The sequence below is a fragment of the Protopterus annectens genome, chromosome 11.part0 (genome assembly GCF_019279795.1).
Source record: "Protopterus annectens isolate FY-2018-M chromosome 11.part0, PAN1.0, whole genome shotgun sequence".
NCBI classification, from domain to species: Eukaryota; Metazoa; Chordata; order Ceratodontiformes; family Protopteridae; genus Protopterus; species Protopterus annectens.
Genome location: NC_056745.1, coordinates 70,418,474 through 70,441,109, shown reverse-complemented (window position 1 = coordinate 70,441,109; position 22,636 = coordinate 70,418,474). Strand labels below are relative to the sequence as shown.

The window sequence follows — 22,636 nt, the reverse complement described above, 5'->3', positions numbered from 1 at the left end:
TGAAAGCACCAAAGAAAATGTAGTTTTCACCCTTTAATCACAAGTAACCCAGATCCAGCAATATCTGTCTTCCAGAGTTTACTTTCTTCCACATATGTTGGTCCCTTCAGGATTGGATTGAATTGCTTGTTTAAGCCAATAGGCTGTGAGTAATGTTAATGCCATTTCATGTGCATGAAAGCCTGAGCCCAATACTAAGTGACTGAAAGCTGAGGTCTATTTACTCAAATACTGCTGTTTAGTCAAGAGCCTTCTCAGCTCCCCCTTCTGCTGGTCTGAAAATGCACTCCGTTATTTAGCAATAACACCTCTGGAAAGCTACAGGCGAAAAGGCAAGCAAAGAAGTCCTGGGCTCTGAATGTTTTAACTTCCAAGGAAAGTGTCAGATTCTTCCAAAGGGAATATTATCTTGTTTACTTTTAAATCCATCTTTGAGGTATGTGACTTAATTTGGCTTTCTTGGTATTAATAATACTTTCTTGGTATTGATTTATATGGAAAAGCTGCTGTTTTCCTCGTCTTTGCTAATTGATTAATCTGATAAATGTTAAATGTGTAATTAAGTTTCAAAAGCTCAGAAAGCAATAAGTGCGGTGTTGCAGTGGATGTCATTTTCCTTGGGTTTGCTATCAAATTTCATAAACCATAATCAGCTTATCACAGAATAGACAAGTAGTACACACAGAAAAAAGTCCATTCCATTTATTGTTTTTTATGAGAACACATCAAAAGAATTTGATGACTAAATTCTCAGGTTCTTTTTTTTTCTTGTGACAGTTTCATTTGTAATTCTTGTAATACATGTGCAGTTTTTTATCCAAATGAAATATGCTTACTTGTATGCTGAGGTTTATAATTCTTACCAAATTCTAATAACTAATCTTAAAGCACTGTCCCCCTACTCCCGCCCCAGAAAATGAAGGACTAATAATGACTTCAGAATTTCTTGCAGTGTAGTTTTGTTTGTAGACTGGAAGTTTTTTTTTTCCCTCATGAGAGTGTGGAGCCTCTGTGAGGAGCCTCAGTGCTGCTGTCAAAAATGTTAATGTTAAGGGGGGGATTCTTCTCACTGAGTTACAACATGCCCAATGGAATCCAAAAACAAACAACGTTCTAATTGTTGGTCTGGATGTGTTTATTATGGCAAAAATAAGGGAAAAAGTGGTATGATGGCAATTTTTTATATGGTTTGGCTTTATCTGTTTTACTGTGTGGATTGCTACAGGTAAAAGTCAAGCATTTCATTGTGTGTATGTGTGTCTAAAAATAAATAGTGTGTATTTATACATGGATACAATTTGCACAGTATGTGTGTGTCTGTAGTTATCTATATATGTATGTATGTGTGTGTGTGTGTGTCTAAAAATAGTGTGTATTTATACATGGATACATTTGCACAGTATGTGTGTGTCCCTCTGTCATTTATATATATATATATATATATATATATATATATATATATATATATATAATTGTGTGTGTGTGCGCGCGCCTGTACAGGATGGATTGTGGCAAAGAGTATTTGCCAAAAAGGTCCAGATGTGTAAGCTCAGCTGTTGCCTGTCATTTCAGTGACAACTGGTTCTTTTTCACTAAGTCTTTAACTTCTCCATTATCCACAAGCAAGTGTTAATGTTTCAGCTAGTCTCTGTTATATGGGTATAGGTTCTATTCCCACAGGAGAGGGAATGCTTGTTTAGCTTTCTTTAATAGTGTGCATACCTTTGCTGATTGCAAAAGCGTGTGTGTGTGTGTGTGTGTGTGTGTGTGTGTGTGTGTGTGTGTGTGTGTGTATGTGTTCATGTGCACTTACATTTCTCTGACTGTAAGCAAAGTATATTAGAAATTTGCAGTTGCTTCAACAGAAGGTGCTATGCTCTGAGAAATGAATCAGTCCAAGTCAAACTGTGTCTCACAAGCTATATTTACTCCCATCTGGGGGGATTTAAAATTCAAACAGTGGTCATTTATCTTGCTGTCTGCTAAGTTCCAGATCAGAATGTCTTTAATGTGCTCTGAATCTTTAGTGTCTGCGTCCAGCCTGGACAAAAATCTGTCATTATATCACAGCTGGGGCACAGGAAAGCAAATACAGAAATGTGTTTCTACCAGAAAGTTTTCCCTAAATACCACAGACTTGGATGATGAGGGCTATACAAAGTTTTTTTTAAACTGACTGAACTGTCTTGGCACAGAATACTCTAAGAAAGCATGAAACTGAATATTTAACAATCTGAGACACAAGGAAAGATTGAATAATATAAAGTCTTTATATAAAATATATTATGAAGACATCAAAATTCCCAACCACTATTTCAAATGTAATTACTGAAACAAAAAATCAGGGCTGTGATATTAGCAAATTAATTATGGTTATTGGTTTAGAAGCATTTATTGTGTTTTTGTATGTACAATTAACTGATCTATATACATCCTATAGGTTTGCATGTTTTGTCAGAAGGTATGTTTTTAAATTATAGTTTTATATCCCCAGAATCTAACTATATGACATAACCTCACAAGGTAATAGCAGTTATTAAAATGTTCTTTTTTGCAAGGAGGGTGTAGAGATGGTATCGTCCTACCCAAATGACAGGTCCAAATGCCAATCTTTTCTGCCAGTAACAAAACAAAAAAAAAAAAAAGGGTATTACACTTTATCATTATTATGAGTGAGGACTTGAGGTAATTTTGTTTGTCTGGAGAATGAAGGTACCTGCATGGCAGTCTGGATCAATGGCATATAATTTTATAATAACTGAATGTAGCCTACAGAGCTAATGGATAAACCATTGAGAGCAGACTGCAAGTGATGTAAGAAAAGGTAAAGTAGCATTCCTCTCCCAAATCTGAAATGTTTTAAAAAAAGGTAACTTTTATTTCAGAACTTTTCTTGTCCAGGCTAATGCAGTGCAATTAAAGTTAATTCCTTCAAAAATAGACTATATTTTAAGATTAGTGTTTCCTTTGATAATGTTATATGTAACCTTTTTCTAATGATGGAAAGTTGTGCACCATTCTGGGATCTTATATAAGGTTTTGTAGGTCTATAGTGAACATTTTTGATATAACAAACACAATTGTACTTCTTCCTGCCCAAAGTTACTGTAAAAAAACAAAGTATTTCTGAGTGATCTGTTTCTAGTTCTCAAGACAGAGTGACTTTAGTGCAAGTTACAGGACCCCTATGTTAATACAGACACTTAATATAGCACAGTTCGAAACACAAGACATTTAATACCAGGAGTTAATGTGTTTAACCACTTTTCAAGTACCATAAGTGCAGACTTCATCATGACTACAATGAAAGCATTCGAAAAAATGTAAACCGAAGAATTCTGATATTATTTGGTTTCTTTCTTAAAATTTATAAGTATGCAGGATATAATTAATCAAATAAGTACACACTGAGGGCATTTTAATGGAAAAATATAAAACAGTGGTCTGTCTTTATGTTTTGTGATCACTAGCCTTCTTATTTCCAACAGCTACCATATGAAGTGTGTTTCATTTCACTGCCCTTGTGGAGGTTACAGTTGTTCATTGCTAGAGTCTGCTACCTCTCAACCCCCAAACATTAAAACCCATAGCACTGCCCCTTACAAATCACAGCAGAGTGTCAGAAAGAGGAACACTTTCTTATTTTTCACAACAGAAGTTTTTTATATACTTGACTAAGACCATCTTACAGTTAATGGTAGTGAATCCTTTCAGAGGCTTAGTTTATGTATTTAATATTATGCAATCATAAGCAAGCCTGACTTTGTGATGAAAATCATAAATCTAGACAGAGCAAAGTTAAATCTGAGGATCACAATAATTCCCGAAGCAGCTCAGATACTTGGAAGAGCAGGGAGAGTGGGTATAAGCAGCTTTAGCCAGTTCACCCACAAAAGGGAAGGAGGGTGTAGTGGTTTTCTGGCTGACCAGTGCTCTGTAGTAAGAGGATGATGGCACACAGACAGCTAAACTAGGAGTGGCATAAACTTGGAATCCCAAGTTGATGATAGTAGTCCTTAGGGGCATGTGTAGGAAGTAATAAAAACACAGAAGCAGTTTCAGGATAAAGGTGCCTGAACGAAACAATAGAACTCCCTTTAGCACACCTTCAAGGACCACCACGGCTGGATTAAACGTTATTCTTTTATTCCAACAGTATAAAACAATGTAAAAACTTTTTGTAAGCGCTTTCGGGTGTATACCATACCCTTCTTCATGGTATATACCCGAAAGCACTTACAAAAAGTTTTTACATTATTTTGTACTGTTGGAATAAAAGAATATTGTTTAATCCAGCCGTGGTGGTCCGTGGTGGTCCTTGAAGGTGTGCTAAAGGGGGGGCATGTGTAGGAAGTACAGACATGATGGAGAAGGGCATAGGGTTCTCCTCCATAATGCAGTGCTTATGTCAGCCACAAGGGAAGGCTTTACTGAAGTAGAAATGCCTCAGTTGTTAAGTTAAGTGGACATGACTTAAAAAGTAGATCAGAAGTGATGGCAGCAGGGACTGAGATGGGGTGAGGATTCTGAAGCGTAAGACCCTGTCCTGTCATGGTCTTCCCACCACTAGTTTATTTATTTATTTATTTATTTATTTATTTATTTATTTATATTTGTTGACCTGCAGTTTTCATAGCCCACTGGAGAAGTTGAGCTTTAATAGACTGGATGGTCTTAAAGGCAGGATGTGACCCAAACAACCCTCCTGGCTGCCTGGATGATGGCCTCCTAGATGGACTCGAGCTTGATTTGGGGAGCCTTGATTGCCAGTAGAAATTGTGGCAAAAAGCTTTTGTGTAATATTTTTATCAATACAATCATATCACCCCGAAAAAAAGTCAAGGATAGAAAGCAGCATCCCATTACAGTCATTGTTATTCATCTTGTTTACTGAGAGTAACATATAACTTTTTTGAAGCTTTTAGCAAGAATAGCAAAAATGAGATGCCCTGATATGCTTGTGAACCCTGATGAGCAGTAGAGGTCCATAACCTGCAAAGATTGCTGGTGTTCAAATCAGCTATGGGTTTAAGAAGTACATTTTACTAGCTTATAGTAATCGATCATATCATTAAATGAAGCAGACTTTTTTAAAGGTTTTCTAACTATGAGCTAGCAGATGAAATCCCCTTTTTTCCAGGGAGCTATGAGTAGAATTTGGATAGTTTAATATCTATAAATAAAAGCTTGCAATTAAAAATAATAGCAACAATAAACCTAATATTTCATAGACTAATCATTAGGATTTAGCTTTGTTTTCTTTGTTTATTTGTTTTAGTTTCAAAGTAATAACACATTTTGGATCTTGGTAAGACTTCCTGTCATAAACAGCCAGTTTCGATTTACAGCTGATTATGATTTTACATTTGGAATATAGTTGAGCTCTACTGATTTGCAGACTGATATTATTTATGTAATGTTTAAGCAGCATATGAAATGGTTTTAACAAGTAAAACATTACTTTCATTTATTTGCAAGAAAGAGTTGTAGCAAAGGTTGATAACTTTGTTTGAATCAGAATCCTCCAGTTACCTCCCTGGAACTATAGTACTGGCACCATTGTAGGCTTAACCAGCCATCATGAACTCATACACCATGGTAGGTTTCTTGGTAGTAGGTTCAAATGATCTGGATAAGTGGAGTTGGAGAGCCATAGCTTGTTAACCAGTGATAAATGATAACCCTCCTCTCTCGGGTAATAAAGAGCAACAATATATCTACAACATAAATGATACAACTGTTTCAACAGTGGTGCACAGATGTAAAAAGGATATCCAGAAGCAAACAAATCCAGCACTCAAAATAATATCCAAAAAAGGGTTTAATTTGGCCAGTGGCTTTTAAAATGCACAAACTGGTTTTGCTAACCAAACTTAATCAGTGTACTAAACCCACAATCTGGAATCACTAATCAATTTTATAAGTGTAATCTCGGTTCTCTTCCTGACACTGTAGTAATGCTACCAAAGTGGATTTAATCTCAGATCCCACTGACATAGCTAGATTAGCAAAAACAGGTTGTGCATTTTAGAAGACATTGCCCTAATAAAACCGTTTTTGGACATTATTTAATATGTTGTATTTGTTTTCATATGTAGATAGCTAGATAGGTATATGACCAACCACAAGAGCTTAACATGAATAAACTTTATTGTATAAACAATAAGACAGAATTGAGTTTATAGGTTAAGTATGCAAAGGAATAAGAAACAGCACAAGAAAAATTCAAAATAACATTGTTACTGTGGATAGAGCATGTAAATAAAAATCTAATTTATAGATGACTAGACCTTCTAGCTATCTCTTATAAAGAAGTACTGAGCCTGACAATTTTGAGTTAGAAAAATATTAAGAATATTCAGGCAGTCCTTTCAGGGACATGTCACTAATTTCTTCCGAGCTAAGACAAGACAGAGCAAAGACTAGTTCCAAATATTTATATATTCACAGTTGAGGTCTGAGGCTTCATCTCATCATTTCATCTAGAAAAGAAACATTGCTTCAGCTTTTTCCTAGTTGTTTTGCTTTCCCACAGCAAAAGTCTTTCACAGGTAGCAGAACGTGTTCAGTTACAAGGGTTTAATTACATCAACCCAGAAAAAACAGAGTGTCCCAATATACAGGATGTCAAAACACATCTCTTTAACTGTCTGCATTTTAATGACTGCTTGCTTTTCACAGTTCTGGGCAGCTACTTCTCTGAAATAGACTGTGATTACATTGTATGATGTTCTTGCAATGGAGTTGCATAAATCTGTTTGAAGGTAGTCTCTTGAATTTTCCTTCTTTTCACCCCCTTTATATTTACAAGAGAAACTATCACACTTTCTCTGCACATGGAGAATACTTGATATCCTCCAGCCTTGTGTGTATTCTTAAGAAATCTGGTAGTACAGGCTTATCTGATCTGCAGTGATTTCATATTTTCATTACCCAGCATCTAGAAATGCTGGAGAAACTACGCACATTAAAAAATACTTTATTTTAAAGCTAGGAATAACTGAATGGCCTGTTTTTTGTGTGATATGCCTCCTCCATAGTCAAAGCCATTGTATGCTATACCAAATCCTGCAATTCTAATGCTTTATGTTCTGAAATTACTTGTAACAGGAATCATGATGAGACAGTCCCAATTTAATGTCTCTGAGCATACAAGTAGCTAATGTATGAACCAAATCAAGGCCTTACAGGCTGTACCTGATATATATCTCATAATCTTAATCACAGCTATCTGATAGATCCATGGCACGTCCCAATTTAATGTCTCTGAGCATACAAGTAGCTAATGTATGAACCAAATCAAGGCCTTACAGGCTGTACCTGATATATATCTCATAATCTTAATCACAGCTATCTGATAGATCCATTACAAGTAGCTAATGTAAATGTATGAACCAAATCAAGGCCTTACAGGCTGTACCTGATATATATCTCATAATCTTAATCACAGCTATCTGATAGATCCATGGCACGTCCCAATTTAATGTCTCTGAGCATACAAGTAGCTAATGTATGAACCAAATCAAGGCCTTACAGGCTGTACCTGATATATATCTCATAATCTTAATCACAGCTATCTGATAGATCCATGGCACGTTCAATTTATGCAACTCTGAAATGTGGAAAGCATGACATTCTTTCCCATAAAATATAAAATTATTATTATTTTATATTGTATGCTATGCATTATATATTTTAGATTATTATTTTAAAATATAAAATATTATATTCCTATTCCTCAAAGATAAAATGAGATGTATAGCCTGATAACTGGTCTTTAATGTGTTGAGAGCAAAGTGTGCCTTGTTAATTAAATGTATCTGCTTTTATGGCATGTTCCTGGATATTCTACGTTACATCGATTCCTATGATTTTTTTTAAATATGAGATCTTCCACTGAAGTTAAAGTATTCCTCCCTTAGCCAGTGACCATAGCTTTTACTTAGTCAATACCAGCATTTGGTCAGTTGTTTGATTTATTTCATTTTGATGATCCCACTGAACTTATCTTTTGATGTCTAAGCAGGGGATACATAGAATGGTATTTAACCAACAATATGGTTATAACTCTTGCTTCCATTAATCAGTTGTTTGCTCCAGAGCATAGTTACCATATACAAGCATAAAGAAACATTTGGCATAGATAGTAATAAAGGGTTTTATCTAGGGGAAAGCATTAAGCTATTTGCAGGCCTACAGAACTGACAGGAGAAGCCAGTGCCTTTTTAAAGGAGGCCCATAGAACAAAATATAACTTGAGTTTCTTCGAAAAAGGTATTGATTGTATGAAGTAACTTGTACTAAACATTGCAGCATGATTTGTTATTGTAATAAAACCATCCTTTTCTAATATGATGAAGCTATTATAGAAGAGACCTACTTTTGTGAACTGTCTCACAGTCTTGTTTAAGTGCTACAACAATAATACAAAATTTAATAACATTTTTCCACCTCTTTACCCTGCACAGTTGTTTCCACAACAGGCCTTACTTAAGTATGCCAGGCATTATTCTCACAGCCTCTAAACAGACTTCATTAAGTTGAACAGGCCTTACTTAAGTATGCCAGGCATTATTCTCACAGCCTCTAAACAGACTTCATTAAGTTGAACAGGCCTTACTTAAGTATGCCAGGCATTATTCTCTCAGCCTCTAAACAGACTTCATTAAGTTGAACAAGCCTTACTTAAGTATGCCAGGCATTATTCTCACAGCCTCTAAGCAGACTTCATTAAGTTGAACAGGCCTTACTTAAGTATGCCAGGCATTATTCTCACAGCCTCTAAGCAGACTTCATTAAGTTGAACAGGCCTTACTTAAGTATGACAGGCATTATTCTCACAGCCTCTAAGCAGACTTCATTAAGTTGAACAGGCCTTACTTAAGTATGCCAGGCATTATTCTCACAGCCTCTAAACAGATTTTATTAAGTTGTGTAACTGTTCATACATTCTGAACTAGTTACATGTGAAAAAAGTGGAATGGAATGAAAATAATTCTCATGGTAAACACAAATAAAAAAAAAAAAGATTTTTTTTTCACTGGTGTCTTAGGATTCCTGAATTTTGTTGTGAGAATGCTTGTTATATGTACATTATACTTTGACGTAGATGCACCAGGTCATGTCTGTCTACCATATATTTGAAATGTGGATTGTACAACCATTCATATATTGTGATATTCTTGTTCCTGTTTGGGCAATTTAAACTTAAAACTGGCTACATTCCTGAATCATCTTATCTGCATAATAAATTCAAGGTATAAAAACCCTAAATGGTAGCTTTTTATAAATTCAAGGTATAAAAACCCTAAATGGTAGCTTTTTCTGCAGTATGGGGTTTTATCAGCTTTGCAAAATATTTACAGATTTGCAGAAGTCTGGTAAGTGTGTCCTCTGTCAAGGTGGAATGAGTCAAATGGCTTTTAAGAAAATGCCTGAATTTGCCTAAACAATCTGAATTATGAATACTTTGAATTGTATTCATAATAATTTAATACAGCTTACAGTATTAGCTTAAAAATCACATGATACTCTTGATAAATCTTAATATATCTAGTGGTGATATGTTATTTTTAAGGACGAGTTCTTTTGCCAGTCTGTAACTTAACCTGAGAAGGCCAAACTTTTCTCTCTAAAATAGTTCTAGTTTATAATAGCTGTCAGTAAAACTCTTAGTTCTTTGATGAACAGCCCCAACTAAGATGTCATATAAGAAACTGTGTTTATGTCTGAGAATCAAAACGTGTCTCTAATCTTTTAAATAAATATTTCATAGTGGTAGGTTGACTTTCTAGGTGTTTCACAGACAATGCTGATTTTGGTTGACTGAGGCAGTGACCTGCAGAAAATGACCCCAAAACATATACACACACACACACACACACACACACACACACACACACACACACACACACACACAGTCTATATTTATGTACAGTAAGGGGGTTCATATTATAATACCAAATGCTGAAAACAGCGAATGGTGTTAAATCGAAACATATTCAGCAAACGCTGAAAATGTCGAAACCACAGCACAGCGATTTCTTTCCTATGGAAAGAAATTAATGTTCCAACCCCCTAAAAAAACATTAAACACTTTCAAACACATACACACATGCCCTAACCCTAATTTTACCACCCCAAAAACCAGTAAACAACTAAATACATATATGCATGTAACCCAACCATACATCTAACAAAAAAAAAAAAATGTAAACATTTTAAAACATATGCACTTACCTTAACCTGCACCCTAACCCTAAGGTCAGCAACTCCAGCACATTTACATAAACACTTCGAAACACAAACACACTTACCTTAACCCTAATCCTACCTCCACAAAACAAAAGTAAACAACTAAAAACATACACGCGTAACTCAACCATACATCTAACGCAAAATAAAAAACAGTAAGCACTTTCATACATATGCACTTACTTTAACACGCACCCAAACCCTAAGGTTAGTAACTGTTGCACAATCACGCTCGGAAGCTATACCAGACAAGGGACAACACTATACTCCAGAACAGGCAAAGCAACTAAGCGGTCAAGCAACCTTTTCCCAGGGAAAGAATTCGCTGAACAGCCTCTTCGCTGTTTTGCCTGTTCGCCCTACATTGTTGACAAAAACGCATTTGACAAAATGCGTTTTCATCCTAATATGAATGTGATTTGTAGCAAAACTGTTTCTCTCTGAGTCTTATTATATGAAAATATGTCCTGAGGTATGAAAGGCATTCAGAAAGATTAAGTGTACACAATCCAATCAAAAATGGCAATTTTGTCTTCTACTGAAAATTATGAGACAACATAAGTCACTAAAAAGTTAATTTCCCCTTCTGTGGATAGAAAACCTTCATTACTTCCCCCTCCCAGGAGCTGTTGGCTCCAACTCACTAGCTTCCTAGCTAGGCGTGTCCCATAGTAGAGGCAAGTACACACAAGGCTGACACTAAAGGAAATATACTTTGTCACATGACACTTTGTCACATGCAGGTCATCAGGCTTGATGCATTGTTTCCTTTGAGATGCAGTAACTTTGGAGATTGTTATGTTAAAGTTTCCATGACGTGTATGGGGGCAGGTCTTTGCCTACATTAAGCTATTTTTGTATTAAAGTTTTTTGCTGTTTTCCATGAAATGTCATTTCAACTGAGTTCCTTCGTTCAGATGGTCTTTGCCAAAGCATCTCATTGAAATTATTACCACTGCAGTATGATGCCCCCTGGCTTGAAGACAGATATTGCAAGCTGTGCTCATACTGCAAAGAATGCTGGGAAACTGAAATCCAATACACTGGTATCTGTACAACGCTGTGAAAAAAATAAATATTTCCAAGAATGCGGTGTTGTATGATCCTTATATTAGAACTGACATAGTTATGATGAACGGTTCTGCAGATCCAATAAGCCTTCAAGTATTTCTGTATCTTAGCAGTCTAAAGACTCTCCTGTCAGCTCATGAGTGGACAGGTGATCCGCTATGGCAACCCCTAACTGGGAAAAGCCAAAAGAAGAAGAAGAAACAGTCTAAAGACTCTGCAGACACGCTCTAGATCTATCCTTTCTGCAGGTCATTAAAGAGTTCAGAAGAGCCACTGGTCCTCAGTCTTCCAGGACCATTTGTGTCTTGATTTTGTTTCACATTGTTTGCTTCTTTTGCATTCTCCTTCGTGGTTTGATATTGATTAAGTGGACTAAGTAATTAAAACTTACACTCCCAATAAGATAAATGTAGAAAATGTTCAGCTAAGATCTTATCTAATACAAACGTTCCACGGATAGTAATTACAGTTGTTTTACTTTTGTAAATTTGGTATGAATTGCTTTCAGTTTCAAAGATTAATGGCAATGTGATTTTTACACTATGCCAAAGGCATTTTGGAGGTCTTTCTTTAATACATCAAAGATCGAATAATATTTAAGTTATGCTCACTGACTGCTGACCTTTTGAACATGCTAATCTCTGTGACTGCCATTTTTACAGTATCAAGCTACAGTTCATTTCAATTATTTGATTGTACCTCCCCTGAAGCAGATAAAACAAATAAAAATGTGTTCATAGATAAGTATTGGGCTAGCTAAATACCCGTTGTACTGCCCTTGAGGACAATTTTAAAGCTAGCCAATTTCCCTTTTGTGCTGGAATTAAAGTATCCTATTTGATTAGAGATTTGCCTTAGCCATTTCATGGTTGATAACTATATACTGACCGAATCAGAATAACAAGGATCATACACAAATAATTGGAGGGGACACTTGCATGGGATAAAGCATTTAGGAGCTGCATCTGTCCATTGTTAGTACTGGGGGCAAGAGTTGGGTATTTCTGTTTCCCATCCATAGATCTAAGTTGTGATTGAATATGGACAGGGATGAACTATATTTTATGTTAACAGGGAGTCTGTTCTAGAGCAGCAGTATCCTTTGTGAGATATGCACATCCTTTGTGAGATATGCACATCCTTTGTGAGATATGCATATCCCTCCAAACTGTTCTGTTGATGTTGCAGAAGAGGTTAACATCCCTAGACTGTGTATTTCTTATGCTATTTGACTTGCTGATGTGCAGTTAATCCATCAGTAATGGGTCGGAAGATGTCTGCTAAGATGTGACCCATGTATGCCAGACACAGGTCACATCTTAACAGTCTATAAGATACTGAGTATAGTGACATTGCTTTGAGTTGGTCCATGTAAGATAAGTTGTTCAGGTCTTGTATCCTTTTAGTAAGGTATATCTGTATGTGTTCTAGTTGTTGCATTTTTCTAGACGGGTACATGCCAAAGGTGGCATCCTATTCGGTGACTGGCCTAATGAAAGCTGAGTAAAGGGAAACAATGATCTCCCTAGATCTAGACACAATCCCTTTGTTTATAAGCTATGAAATATAGAAGGACTTTCTTACTTTTGTCAAAAGTAAGGTCAATGTCTACATAAGTTCCCAAATCCCAAACAACTCTCTAGGGTGTATTGTTAATGCATTACTTCCCTGGGATAGATGACTTCCCAAAGGATACAATAATGCATTTTTTGGCATTTAGTTTCAGTCCACGATTTTGGCACAAAGTTATTTAGCTGGGACAAACCTTCCTGCAGGATGGCTGTAATTTAGGGATTCATTCCCTGCTCCTAGCATGCAGTCCTCTGCAAACTTAGTCAGACAAAGAGTTTTGGTATTTGTTTTTACTTCAGAAAAGTCATTGCCAAACAAGACAGGTCCACTCCACTGGTGTCTGGTCTCTTTGTAGAGGCTTCCTCTATCTGTGAGCCAGCTGGCAATCCAGCGGAAGACATACATGTTTATTCACAATTTATTCAGCTTTTCTTCTATGCCTCTGTTGGGAATTGTGTCCAAAAGCTTTGGCCAGGTGTCGAGATTGGGTCTATATTATATGTCCGAAGATTTCTAACTTTGAACACCATATGATCGACACCATATGGTCGACGTTAGAAAATGTCGAACATACATTAAAAACTAACGGTTGTAGGCACAGTACATACCACAAATCTCGAGGATCTATATTATATGTCCAAAGATTTCTAACTTCGAACACCATATTTTTATTTATTTTATTTATTTATTTAACATTTGTTGACCAGGAAAGTCCGACTAGGTTCCACAGAGCCTGTTTTCAGTGGAGGCCCGGGGAGAAATGCTCCATATGCATGTCTTTGGAATGTGGGAGGAAACCGGAGTACCCGGAGGATATGATATGACGACCATATGGTAGAAGTTAGAAAACTTCGAACATTTAAATAAATAAATAAATAATGACAGTAATGGGTTAAAAAGGGGGGCAAGCCCCCCTGCACCCCTCACACCCCCCACACTTTAAATATACCAAGTCCAAGACCGCACTATAATGCGGTAAAGAGAAGATTTTCCTTTACCGCACTGTAGTGCGATCTTGGAATAGGTATTTTTAAAGAGCAGGGGGGTGGGGATGCAGGGGGGCTTGCCCCCTTTCTTTAACCCATTACTTTCATTTTTTATTTATTTATTTTTTTTTTAAATGTTCGAAGTTTTCTAACTTCTACCATATGGGGTCAATCATATGGTGTTCGAAGTTAGAAATCTTCGGACATATAATATAGAACCTCAAGATTTGTGGTATGTACTGTTTTTGTCTTCATCCATTGCTTTGGTGACCTATAATCCACAAGGTTGAGTAAGTATGACCTGACTCTGATGAATCCAAACTGAAATGGGTCCAGTGTTTGGAGGTTCCTTATGTCCTGACTGATTACTTATCATTGTAGCTCTTTCTGAAAAATTATATTTTTCTGTTAATTAGGAATAATTTTACAATAGCAACCACTCCAACAATTAAATTATTTTGAGAATAGGATCATTATTCTAATAGTTTTGAAATTAAATATTCATGCTTCAGCATGTATCTCCTCTTCCCACCAACTGTATTTCCACCTTATCCCCCTCAATATTTAGAAATAGTTATGTGGGGGGGGTTAAGTGGAATACCCCCCCCTTACAAACAGTACAAATAGAAAACATATAGTTAAGGGATATATATATATATATATATATATATATATAATTAGAACATCAAAGTTTCAAAACTTCAAATGTTCTAATATCGAACCCTATTCAGTGAAAGCTGAAAACATTGAACATACAGAACAGCGAATTTTTTCCTAGGGAAAAAATTCACTGTTCAAATACACATACACACAACACAAGCACACCAAACAAACAGCAATCCACACACATACACCTAAAATCTTACACCTAACCCCGCACTAAACTATACACACACCACTAATTATCAACATACCTTAACCCAAACCCTAACCCTAAGGTCCGTCACTATTGAACACTCACCCGTGCCCTAACCTGAACTCACCTAACCTGCCCTAACCCTCACATCCACACAATCGCATGCCCTAACCCTCACGTCCACACAATCGCACACATACCTAACCCGCACCCTAACCTTAACTACCCTAACCCACACTCAATCGCACACTTACCTGAACCCGACCGGTAACTTTCCACCACAGTACTGAAAATACCGAAGCAACAGAAACGGACAACCAAATTCTTTCCCTAGGAAAAAGTTCGGTTTTCTGTTGCTTTGATATTTTCAGCTTTCGCTGAATAGGGTTCGATATTAAAACATTCGAAGTTAGAACCGTCGATGTTCTAATACAGACCCTATATATATATATATATATCCCTATCAGATGATAGAAACTTTATTTGACTGAGACCATAAGACTAAAATTTCAAAATACTGAAAAATCACTTGAGTGAAACCCATAATACTGAAATCTTACAATGCTAAATTTCAACATACTGAATTGTAAAGTGGATGATACAAAACCTTTTCCCCACTGTAGTGCGATCCTGGAGCTAGTATATATAGTTGGGGGGGGCGTAGCCCCCAACCTATTCTGGTTTTATATCGTCTACTTTACAATTCAGTATATTGAAATTTAACATTGTAAGATTTCAGTATTATGGGTTTCGGTCAAGTGATTTTTCAGTATTTTGATATTTCAGTCTTATGGTCTCAGTCAAATGGGATTCAGTCAAATTAAGTTTCTATCATCTGATAGGGATCCATATATATGTATATATGTGTGTGTGTATATATATATATATATATATATATATATATATATATATATATATATATAATATATTTTTTTTTATATAAATATTTATATATATATATATATATATATATATATATATATATATATATATATATATATATATATACATATAATATGTATACAGGTATGCGCCGCTTAATGTCTGGGATAGGTTTTATCCCACAGAACATTAAGCAGCACAGAAATTAATTAAGTGACCACCCTATACTTTGTATGTGGTTTACTTAACATCCAGCTGTCTAATGGTCGATTGCATGTACAACCGCTTAGTACAATATGAATGTTAATGCGATCAGATGTTGTGCGGAAGGATTTTAATTGGTGCACACTTATCTGTGTGTGTGTGTGTGTGTGTGTGTGTGTGTGTGTGTGTGTGTGTGTGTGTGTGTGTGTGTGTGTGTGTGTGTGTGTGTGTGTGTATATATATAATATGTGCGTGTGTATACATCTAGAAGCATGAACACTTGTTCCTTAAAATCACACAACAAGCGTGGTGATCCTGTTCTCAAGAGAAGTTCAGTGATGATAGATTCCTGTCCCAGAGACTTCCCATACTCTGGAATAAACTACCTATCTATATCAAAAAAAGCACCTCATTAGCACTCTTCAAGACATATCTTGATGATTGGATGGGAAATAGGAAATTCACCCCAGGGATCACCTCTGTGGCTCTGCTCGACAGTGGCACAGGAAAATAATTTTCTTGGGTGGCAAAAGCCAGGTTACCTCTTTGGCTGGGCTTGTATAGGCCTCAGGGCCGATAGCCTAGTACCTACCTATGAACTTATGTGGTAGGTATTGTAAAATGATGGCTACATTTCTAGTTCCAAAGGAGAAGTGTTTAGCACCTGTAGTTAGTGAAAGATACGCATCCTCATACTTTACTGGAAGTATATCCAGTTTTGAAACTGAAAGCTGCAAAATTATCTGAGATCTTGAGTTATTTATTTATTTTCAGTTTGATTACCGGGGAAGTCCACTGGGCCAGAACGTGCCCATTTTCAGTGGAGGCCCACATAAGCAATACAATAATGGTTACATAATGTTAAAGGTATAATACAAGTATAAAATTAATACTGTAAGGAAATGCAAGTGCATAAAATGTACATCATAAAACACAGTTAACAGATAATAGAGAACACCGTTTACAGGTATTTCCATTCAGAGCAGCATGATCAACTGTCTGTAAAATAAAGATCTGAGGTTTCTTGTGTATTTACATTAGAGGGGGGGCAGTTTGCATGCATATGTTTTAATTAAGTATGGTAAAAACTTGCTGTGCAGGCAATAGAAATACTGTGGTATTTACATACTGGAGTCAGGTGAGAGACTTGCTTATTCAGTGACTGTCAGCTTAAGTCTATTTTAGGAAAATAGAAATATTACTTCTAGGGAAGAGTGGAGCAAGGAGTATGAAGAGCTCATTGGGGAAATCCCTTAAATTTAGGCAGGGTATAAGCAGGAACATTTCTGTTTGGATGACTGGTATGAGAAAAGTTGGGTCTTGAAGGTTTCTGAGTTTGGTATAGTCCTAAGTGAAGGAGGGAGAGAGTTCCATTTCTTGCCTAGAGAGTAGAAGCTGGCCAGCAGGACGTTTGGGTTTATGGATAGAAATTAAATTTTAGTGTTCAGATCTCAGAGATCTGTTTGGGATGTATGGGGGAAGGATGTTTGTTAAGGCTGGGCATTTATCTGGGTAGAATATTAATTTGTGAGCTGTGGTTAGCTGAAGATAGTCTAGGTGGTTAGAGAGTTCTAGCCAGTTGAGAGATTGTAGGGTAAGGCAGTGGTGAGTAGAGGTTTTGGATTTAGTTGCAAATTTAGAGATCTTACTATAGCAATTTTCAAGTTTTGAGGTGTTGGAAGAAGACAGATTAGTTAGAAGAGGGGCTCCATATAGTAAAGAAGGTAGGAGGTAGGTAGTTGCCAAGGTATGTCTAGAGGAGTTGGAGAGAAAGCGGTTATTCCTATAGAGCATGCCTAACTTTTGGTGGGTTTTCTTTATGTTTTGTTGTATGTAGATATCGAATTTAAGGTGTTCATCTATGGTAATGCCAAGAAGCTTTACAAAAGGGACCACTTCTATAGCAGTGTTGGTTTGGCTTAGGACTTTGAAAGCATTTTTGTCATGAGAGAAAGCCCTGGAGGGAGGGAAAAGTAGTATTTTAGATTTATTTGAGTTGAGAGAGAGATGGTTTTGATGCATCCAGTTCTCAGTGGTAGAAAAAGCTGTTTGGGTTTTAGTCAGTAGTTCAGGAAGGTTAGAGGTGGCACAGACTAAAGTTGAGTCATCAGCGTATTGGATAACTGTAGTGTCCGGGATGACGGTGTGAAGGTTATTAATGAAGATGTTGGTCCGCCTTATATTTATTTTATTGTAGTGCAATCTCTTATTGCCTCTAAATATTTTGACAACAACCAACATGGCTGTTGAAACAGGAAGAAGGTACAATCACTAAAAATGCATTGTTAAACCTTAGTTGCCCTACCATGTGAAAACACAGTAGTAGAAGGGCCCGTAACCCTCACAGCCAATTAAAAATGTTCAAGCTCTATAACCACAATGGTACCTCAAATTGTACAGCTTCAAATATTGCTATGTTTTATACTTCAGAAAGCAAGTGGTCTGTCTGTACACAGTTACTTAAGTTGATTAATATATATATATATATATATATATATATATATATATATTTTTTTTTTATCAATAAATGTACATCTTGTAATGTTGCTAAGATGTGACTTCCTTCCTTGAATAATGGAACTATAGTATATCTGATCGGGTCTACTTTTATTAGACAAAGTTATGTTTCTTCAACTAACAAAAGTACGACCTTACTTTCATGAAAGTGCAGTTAAACGAAAGTGTACTTTCGTGAATTCCGGTTCACTGAACCGGCAATAAAAATAAAAAAAAACACTTTACAGTCAGTTTTGCAGGGGGGGGGCAAGCCCCCCTGCACCACCATATGGGGGTCTGCACCCCTCACACCCCGCTACATTATATATACTAACTCCGTGATTGCACTATAATAAAATAAATATAAAATAAAACTGACACACTGCAGCACTAAAGCATGCTACAGTGGGGATAAGGGAATATACCTGTTTCCCCACTGTAGTGCAGTCTCAGAGTTAGTATATGTAATGACTTAAGTGCTGTTTGTTATTTTTATTGCTGGTTCGGTGAACCAGAATTTGCAAAAGTGCATTTTTCGTTGAAGTGCACTTTTGCAAAAGGAATGTCATACTTTTGTTAGTCAAAGAAGTGTAACTTCGACTAATAAAAGTAGACCCATCTGATCATGTGCCACATATGAGATGGCCCAGCCTGTATAACCAGTATGCAAACTGGTTAACCTCAGTGTGACATTGATTTAATGTGAACAAACATGATGCGATCGTCACTTTAGAGTCATTCATGTTTTTGCTTCTGCTTTAACAAATGAAAAGACTTTAACATGGCCAATAATAGTGCAGACTATGTGCTTGTGTGTTCACATTTCTCCTCACCAGTTCAATAATGTCTTGTTTTTGTAGCTGGATCAGTGAACTGAATGAATGAATCATTTCAGACTTGGTGTGGACCTAAGACAAATGTAAATGTTCAGAATATAATACATGCACAAAGAAGATTTATCTTGGCAGGCCTAATTCAGGAAAGCAAAACCACATACATAGTTGTGAGCCATCCCCTGTGACCATAATGTAAGCAAATTAAGTTAAATAAGCATTTCCAGATAAGTAAACAAGTTATAAGTTTGTGAAGACTGAATGATGCTAATAGTTTAGTAATTAGGTTAATGTTGGTTCTGTATTGCTAAATGGTGAACCATTCAGTCATTGCCCAAGACACTGCCATGTTAGGCTGCCCTTGCACACTGTACCACCCAATTCTACTACCGCTAGTGAGAGGCATAAGGCAGTAGAAGAATGTCCACTAACTCAGTACTTGTTGTTGTGTCTTTTGGATTTTCCCGGTTAGGAGTCGCCACAGCGGAACTCCGGTCCGCTAATGATTGGCAGTACATTTCTACGTGCCGAGTTGCCAGCCCTGACGTACAACCTTCAACGAAGGTACACCCATTCACGCATGTCTCCACACAGAAGACACTCTAGCTGAGAAAGACACAACAACAACAACATTATGAATACAGAAATTGATTATAAAAAATGTGCTTGCTTCTAAAATACAGATTTTGGGAAAATTTGTTTGGATGTTAAAAATTTATAACTGGTGAAATGGGGGGGGCAATGTAATGGGCAGCAGTGTAGTAGAAGGGTAAATTTTTAACAGCATACGACCTTACATTTGGTAAAATCATTTTGAAGTCCTATGCAATTCTTCTAGATAACAGTGGTTGCAAGCTGACCTTGGATTTAATTTTCCCAGAGACTTCCTTGTTCTCTCTGGCAAACACTTTTCCTCAAACTGCTCATTTAAGTATGTATAGATTTTAGGCTGGCAGGCTGATAAAAAATCTTCCATTGTATTGTCTGATGTGCAAAGCAACAGACAAATGGACAGACTCTATTTACCAACTAGTCCTCTTTTTTTTCCCTCTAAAGTTGCTTTCATTTGTGTACTATATTTATTTCCCAGAAATTGTTAGATATGATCAGTTTCTTCTGTGTTACTTTACTGAATTACAATAGCAAGAATTTTATTTCCTAAAACTGAATATTTTGTAATAGTACTGACACTGTCTACTGGACCCAAGAAGCTGTTGTATTTTACAAACAAAGCCACAGCTGGCTTTCTTATCTTTGAAAGATTTTACTCATCTCTGTAAACATAACTCGGTCTAGTTTCAGATGAAACAAATCAGTCAAAGCTTCAACCAGATGCACTAAGTAAAGTCCTTTGCATCTAGTCCATATTGGGGAGCTTTGCCTCCAGGTCCCTTACTTATAATAAATTCACAGTCAGATAACCACAGTAGAAGAAGAGATCTAGTTAATTTGATCAACAAAATAGATTGTTGAAACCCATATGGTTGAGATCATATGGTTAACAATTTAGTTCACTGATCAAGAAAAAGAAGCCAAACAACACCTGCAAACAAGACAAACATTTTTTTTTTTGCAGGGAGCACGCCCCACCCCCTGCACCCCCACACCCTCTGCTTATTATATATATCAACTCCGAGATCATGCTACAGTGGAGAAAAGGGCAAATTCCCCAATTGTCACTGTACCATGATCTGAATAAGACCAGTTCAACTAACTAAACTGTCAACCATACGGTCTTGATAAAAAGATAAGCCAGTAAACTTTGACTCATGCCAGCACATAAACTGAAAATGCATTAGCAATGACTCTTTGTGAAAAACAATGTTCAATAAGTTGTGCTTTCAGGAACTACAAGCAATAAGTTCAAATAGCATCCACTTTACAACTAACCAATGGTAGGGAAGTGTCTTTGAGAACATGTTATCCATATGGGCTCTGATGGACAACAAAATATTAAATAAGAGTACCTAAAATTTATCCTTGCATCCCATTGAACAGCGATGTTCCAGTTATTGGAGATATAATTTTTTTTTTTTAGTAGCAAGGATCATTTAATTAGATGTAGACACTGACATTCTCTGCATAGACTACATATAGATTATTATGAGGTTTTGTTGGAGCTTATTTTGAATGAATGGTATGGCAGTGACGCTTTTACAAACAAATGATTATCTATATAAAGACAGGACGTAGAGGGAGGGGGTAGATTAAATTGAAGTAGGGCAATAACAAATCATTGTGATTCTCTAGAGGAGACATTAACCTAGCAGGGTCAGTCACAGTTTGTGGACTACCTGTCTGCCAGTTCCACGGATAATGTAATTCTCCAATCACTGTCACACTTTGACACTAAATCCAGTGATCCTTCCTTACAGAACTAGGAGCACAAGGCTTACAGAGGCTTATAGAGTCAGAAATCTTTGTTAGGATATCAAAACATTACACACATGATGGTAATGACAACCTTTGTTCACGCTATGAATTCTTGCATCATAAAAGTTTCAAAATGCTATGGAGGCGCCATGGTTTGTTTTGTTTTTTTTGTCCTGAACATGTTTTCCTTTTGTTAATTAGTCGCCTTTGTAAGAGTCTGAGTTGGTCAAAACCTCAAATTAAAAGAACAAGATAACAATGAAATGGTAATCAGAAGCATGTCCGTCTAGAAGCCATACACCAGAAAAAATGGAAAGGTCAGTGTTGGGAATAATGCTGAATGCAAAGTCATAGACTTCAAGTAGTTAGTCGATGCAGTCATGTTGAGAACCAGTACAGTACTGAGAGTCGCCTCATTTCTGCCAAGAAGTATGACTGCTGTGTCTAATAATGCTGTCATTGGATAACGAGGCTAAGCCCATTATTAAACTGAAGCTGTCAACTTGTTATGGACTTTTACCTTTGCTAAGAGACTTTGCAAAATGTCTGTATAGCAGCGGAAGCATAAGGAAATGATTGAGAAAGTCTGTTCATGACAGCTGGTCCAATTGTTGCCATATTCTTGCAGCTAGTGGTCTCTAATGCAAGAGAAGAACCTGTGCATTGACATCATTCCTTAAAACGTGCAGTCGCTGGACACACTGACCATTACAGCTCACAGCAAACTGAGTACAGATTCCGCAGGGCAACAAGTTTCCAGTGCAGAATTTGCTTGAAAAATCAACGGTTGTCATCAAACTGGAGAAAGTACACATGCATGTAATTGTATGTTTAAACAAATAAATAAATAATAAACATAAATTGAACATACTCAAGTAGCCATGTCATATCCAGCTTGGGAAGATGTCATAACTTATGTGCTCATCTTTGGTGTTGTACACAGAAAGTACTTTGAGGAAGACTTTTTTTTTCTGGTCAGTAGGCACATCCTTACGTATTCTGATACTTGATTGAACCTACTTTTTCTCAGCTGTTCGGATAGACACTAACTAATCAGATCAAGACGAAAAGTAGAAATTTGCAGCACTATGAAAGTATATTTATTGCTA

At 36.6% G+C, this 22,636-nt stretch overlaps 1 protein-coding gene across 1 annotated transcript in view; it reads left to right on the top strand.

Moving 5' to 3' along the window:
- Positions 1-212: 212 nt before the first annotated feature.
- PRICKLE1 (prickle planar cell polarity protein 1) overlaps positions 213-22,636 on the top strand; it is a 682,914-nt gene continuing 660,490 nt past the window's right edge. Inside the window, exon 1 of the mRNA XM_044087454.1 lies at positions 213-436. The gene's annotated coding sequence lies outside the window, so the exon portion shown is untranslated. The remainder of the gene's footprint in view (positions 437-22,636) is intronic.